The following is a 6,318-nucleotide window of genomic DNA, read 5'->3' on the forward strand; positions in this document are numbered from 1 at the left end:
AATGAATGGAACATCTTCCTTGAGAGTCAGAGGACCTGGGCTCTAATCTCCGTTTTGCCAATTACCTGTTGTACGACCATTTCTGTGCCTCACGTTCCTCATCTATAAAATAAGGATTCAATTCCTGTTGTCCCTCCTATGTAAACAAAGATCCCCATGTGATACAGGGGAAAAGCAGTATGGACTTGGGGCAAGAGCAAGGACTTGGGAAACAGAGGACGTGGGTTCTATTCATTCATTCAATAGTATTTATTGAGCGCTTACTATGTGCAGAGCACTGTACTAAGCGCTTGGGATGAACAAGTCGGCAACAGATAGAGACAGTCCTTGCCGTTTGACGGGCTTACAGTCTAATCGGGGGAGACGGACAGACAAGAACAATGGCACTAAACAGCGTCAAGGGGAAGAACATCTCGTAAAAACAATGGCAACTAAATAGAATCAAGGCGATGTACAATTCATTAACAAAATAAATAGGGTAACGAAAATATATACAGTTGAGCGGACGGGTACAGTGCTGTGGGGATGGGAAGGGAGAGGTGGAGGAGCAGAGGGAAAAGGGGAAAATGAGGCTTTAGCTGCGGAGAGGTAAAGGGGGGATGGCAGAGGGAGTAGAGGGGGAAGAGGAGCTCAGTCTGGGAAGGCCTCTTGGAGGAGGTGATTTTTAAGTAAGGTTTTGAAGAGGGAAAGAGAATCAGTTTGGAGGAGGTGAGGAGGGAGGGCGTTCCAGGACCACGGGAGGACGTGACCCAGGGGTCGACGGCGGGATAGGCGAGACCGAGGGACGGCGAGGAGGTGGGCGGCGGAGGAGCGGAGCGTGCGGGGTGGGCGGTAGAAAGAGAGAAGGGAGGAGAGGTAGGAAGGGGCAAGGTGATGGAGAGCCTTGAAGCCTAGAGTGAGGAGCTTTTGTTTGGAGCGGAGGTCGATAGGCAACCACTGGAGTTGTTTAAGAAGGGGAGTGACATGCCCAGATCGTTTCTGCAGGAAGATGAGCCGAGCAGCGGAGTGGAGAATAGACCGGAGTGGGGCGAGAGAGGAGGAAGGGAGGTCAGAGACACAGTAGTCTAGCCGGGATATAACGAGAGCCCGTAACAGTAAGGTAGCCGTTTGGGTGGAGAGGAAAGGGCGGATCTTGGCGATATTGTAGAGGTGAAACCGGCAGGTCTTGGTAACGGATAGGATGTGTGGGGTGAACGAGAGGGACGAGTCAAGGATGAAACCGAGATTGCGGGCCTGCGGGACGGGAAGGATGGTCGTGCCATCCACGGTGATGGAGAAGTCTGGGAGCGGACCGGGCTTGGGAGGGAAGATGAGGAGCTCAGTCTTGCTCATGTTGAGTTTTAGGTGGCGGGCCGACATCCAGGTGGAGACGTCCCGGAGGCAGGAGGAGATGCGAGCCTGAAGGGAGGGGGAGAGGACAGGGGCGGAGATGTAGATCTGCGTGTCATCTGCGTAGAGATGGTAGTCAAAGCCATGAGAGCGGATGAGTTCACCGAGGGAGTGAGTGTAAATGGAGAACAGAAGAGGGCCAAGAACTGACCCTTGAGGAACTCCAACAGTTAAAGGATGGGAGGGGGAGGAGGCTCCAGCGTAGGAGACCGAGAATGATCGGCCAGAGAGGTAAGAGGAGAACCAGGAGAGGACAGAGTCCGTGAAGCCAAGGTGAGATAAGGTATGGAGGAGGAGGGGATGGTCGACAGTGTCAAAGGCAGCAGAGAGGTCAAGGAGGATCAGAATGGAGTAGGAGCCATTGGATTTGGCAAGAAGGAGGTCATGGGTGACCTTAGAGAGAGCAGTCTCGGTAGAGTGGAGGGGACGGAAGCCAGATTGGAGGGGGTCTAGGAGAGAATGGGAGTTAAGGAATTCTAGGCATTGATTGTAGACGACTCGTTCTAAGATTTTGGAAAGGAAGGGTAGTAGGGAGATAGGACGATAACTGGAGGGGGAAGTGGGGTCAAGAGTGGGTTTTTTTAGGATGGGGGAGACGTGGGCGTGTTTGAAGGCAGAGGGGAAGGAGCCCTTGGAGATTGAGTGGTTAAAAATCTCAGCTCCGTCACTTATCTGCTGTGTGACCTTGGCAAGTCATTTAACTTCTCTGTGCCTCAGTTCCCTCCTCTGAAAAATGGGAATGAAGAGTGTGAGTCCCATGTGGAACAGACAGTGACTGTGTCCTACCTGATTACCCTGTATCTACCCCTGCTCTTAGAACAGTGCTTGGCACATAGTAAGCCCTGAACAAATACCATAATTAGCAGTAGTAGTAGTAGTAGTAGATAATCATGGGCCTGGGAGTCAGTGCTAATCCTGGCTCCGCCACCTAACTACTGTGTGACCTTGGGCAAGTCACTCACCTTCTCTGTGCCTCAGTTACCCCATCTGTAAAATGGGGATTAAGACTGTGAGCCCCATGTGGAATATAGATTGTGCCCAACCTGATCACCTTCTGTCTACCTCAGCACCTAGAACAGTGCCTGACACATAGTAAGTGCTTAACAAATATCTCAAAAAAAGAGACTGTATGGCTTGATTATCTTGTATCTACCCTAGCACTTACAATAGACATAGTAAATGCTTAATGAATACCACAATTATTATTATTATCAAGTTTGTCAACTGCTGAGAATGAATTTTATAGATGGTATGAACAAAAATGACTGATACACCATTTTAGAGACATAATTTTACAAAATATGAAATGGTAATTGGGCAGCATTTGTTGGAAGATGTGAGCAAGGGGTCAAAGGCAAGAAAGATGAGATCAAGGCACAGTTAAGTGGGTTGATTCATTCATTCACTCAGTCGTATTTATTGAGCATTTACCGTGTGCAGAGCACTGTACTAAGCACTTGGAAAATACAAGTAGGCAACAGATAGAGACAATCCCTACCTAACAACTAGCTCACAGTCTAGAATGAAAAGCAGCATGACCTAATGAGAAACCACAGGGCCTAGTGGAGAGAGCTCAGGCCTGGGAGTCAGATGACCTGGGCTCTAATCCCAGCTCTTTGACTTGCCTACTATATGACCTGGGGCAAGTCACTTAACTTCTCTGTGCCCCTTCTCTCTCCTACTTAGACTGTGAGTCCCATGGAGCATGGGACTGGGAGTCAGAAGGTTATGGGTTCTAAACCCGGCTCCATCACTTGTTTGCTGTGTGACCTTGGGCAAGTCACTTTGCTTCTTTGGACCTCAGTTACCTCATCTGTAAAATGGGGATTAAGACTTTGAACCTCACATGGGACAACCTGACTACTCTGTATCTGCCCCAGTGCTTAAGCAATACTTGGCACACAGTAAGCGCTTAACAAATACCATTGTTATTAGTATTATTATTATACAGGGACTATGCCCAACCTGATATCCTAGTCTCTACCCCAAGTCTTAGAATAGTGCTTGGCACATAGTAAGCGCTAACAAATATAATTTTAAAAAAAGACAACAGCAAGCTACTAAAATGGCTGCCCTGTGGTCAGTCTAACTGTGGTAACTGAAGACAGAGTTGGCAGAAGAGGAATTTTAAAAACATAATGCAAAATACTTTAAACAGTGCAGCAGAGCAGTAGATGCTGGGAGGGAGCTGAAGATGATAGATGAGACTGGCTTACAATAATTAGAAATGGAGAGGACATGCTGGTTTCAGAGGCAGAGCTGAGGAGAAGAAGTGAAAGAAACATAAGACACTGTGGATAACAGTTACAGCAGCATCAACAGGAACGATCTGTATTTAAAACCTTTGTGGAAGGAATTATTCACATATTGATCTTTTCCCCCACACTTGCCCAACAAAAGAAAAATCAATCCTACAGTCAGTAGTGTCACAAGGGAACCTGGAGGACAGTGGGTGTGTGTGGTGTGTGTGCACACATACCTGTCTATTTAGAAATTATATATCTATATACATAAATCTATGTAATACAGTTAGATATGCTCCCCCAAATTTGTCTTCACTGAATTATGGAAAATGTTAAATATTTTGTCACTGGGAATTAAGTTAGAAACAGGGACCCATCTTCTTTTTTTAAAATGGTATTTGTTAAGAGCTTAGGATGTGCTAGGCATTGTACTAAGTGCTGGGGTAGATGCAAGGTAATCAGTTTGGACACAGTCCATGTCCCACAGGAAGTTCACAGTCTTAATCCCCATTTTACAGATGAGGAAAATGAGGCTCAGAGAAGTTAAGTAACTTGCCCCAGATCACACAGCAGACAAGTGGCAGATCTGGAATTAGACCCAGGTCTTCTTTCATTCATTCAGTCATAGTTATTGAGTGCTTATGGTGTGCAAGGCAACGTACTGAACACTTGGGAGAGTACAATACAGCAACAATTCCTATTATTCCCAGCAACATATTCCCTGCCCACAATGAGCTCACAGTTCTTCTGCACCCCTTGCAGAAGGAGGCTGCTTTTCAGTGGTTTTCTACAAGTTTAAAGTCAGACAATTCAGTACAGTCCATGTAGAGCGGCTGTTGGGGGGTCTGTAAGCCCTTATCTGAGGTCAGAATTTCACTTTCACAATTTATAAACATCGGCACCTTAAGATGCACAACAAGATTAACTTTCATTTAAAACCCAGTATTTCCTAGCTTTGTATTTCCTTAATGTAAGGGTTCCCCACCCACATTGGTGACCCCAGTACTCAGACTCGGTAGGGAGTTAGTCACAGGTGGGTGACAGGTTTATTTGCCGACTAGGGGTCTCGGGGTTAGAGAAGCAGGCTGACCACGTGCTGCCCCCCAGGACGGTCCACGGGAAGCAGGCAGCAGGCCAGAAGGCATGAAAAAGAGAAGAGCTCAGAGCCAAAGGAGCCAAGTCCACTTCAAGTTTATCCTTGCATGCTTTAACTCTGCCTTCTCCTCTGCCCAGAAGAATTATTTATCCATCCTTATTGACCCCCATGCCCATTGCCCTCACCAGTTGTTCCAGTTGTTTAACTCCCTCCTCAAACTGCCTGTCTCCCCACATCCCCTATCCCTTACCCATAATGACCTGCCTCGTCCATGTTTTCCCTGGAGTTTTCCTAGCATTAGTGTCTTCTCCAGAGAATTAGTCCTCCTGATGACGTGTCCAAAATGTGCTAATCTAAGTCGAGTCATTTGGTCTTCCAAAGACCACCTTGGTTTAATTTGCTCCAAAACCCATTTGTTTGTTTTTTGGGCAGTCGATTGTATTGACAGAAGCCTTCTCCAACACCACATTTCAAAAGAGTCGATGCACTTTCTATCCTGTTTCTTCACTGTCCAGCTTTGTCACTGGTAAAACCATAGAATTGATAGTGAGAATCAGCACATTTCATGACTTTTTCCAGGCTCTTCAAAGCAAAGCTTCCTAACATTAATCTTCGGCATATTTTTGAGTATTTCTGAGTGTCCGTGAATGGTATTGGGGTCTTCAGAGAGTCCATCTTCACCCTTCCTGGAGAGATGGAGGAAGGGGAGGCTGGGGCCCAGGGCTGCCCTGCTGCTCTTCTGGGGACTGAAAGGGCAGGGCATGTGGAGAGAGGGCAAGTCTGCTGTCCATTTACCAGGATTCTGGATCTTCCATTCAGAGGGTTTATCTGAGGATTCCAATCCCTGCTTGGGGCGCAAGGGCACAGGCATACTCCTACACATAACCACTCATCGGCCCATCCTCCAAGGGCACAGTCTACATCTCCCCTGTTTTCTGTCGTTTAAAGAATACACTTTTGTGGTGACATCAAATGACAATACAGGTCAAATTTAACAAGATCACAGAAAGGCCAGAAAAAAAGCCTTGTGGGGTTTCAAAGAAGGGAGAAAAGCAGAATAAAAATGGAGAAAAAATTAAACCCAAAATGTTGGAGCCAAATAGTGATAACAGTAGTAATAACCAAAGAGGGAAATATAAAAAAGTAAGAAAACAATGACAAAAAATAAAATATTTTGTTAAAAAATTAAAATAAAGTAAAAAGGAAAAAAAGGAAAAAAATTAAGAACAAACAAAACAAAACAAAAAAACAAATTTAAACTACCAGCAGAACAAAGTGGTCACCAGATCTGGAATGGAAAGCCAATAATAACGTATGGCGAAGCAAATCAAATGTAGGTGTAAGATTTAGAAGGATATTGTATATTTGGGGCAAACAGCAGACCCAATTAAAGTCAAATTTGGATGAAAAGCCAGTTATAAATTAGGGAATCACAAAGCAAATTTTAATTTAGGGCCAGATTCAGGTCCACACAGATCTCTTCGTCCCATGGACTATCCATTGCCTGGATCTGCCTGCTAATATTACAGGGGGCAGGTAATATTACAGGCACCCATGTCCATCCTGAGCTGATCCGGTGTTCCGGGGGGG

The sequence above is a fragment of the Ornithorhynchus anatinus genome, chromosome X1 (genome assembly GCF_004115215.2).
Source record: "Ornithorhynchus anatinus isolate Pmale09 chromosome X1, mOrnAna1.pri.v4, whole genome shotgun sequence".
Classification (NCBI taxonomy): Eukaryota; Metazoa; Chordata; class Mammalia; order Monotremata; family Ornithorhynchidae; genus Ornithorhynchus; species Ornithorhynchus anatinus.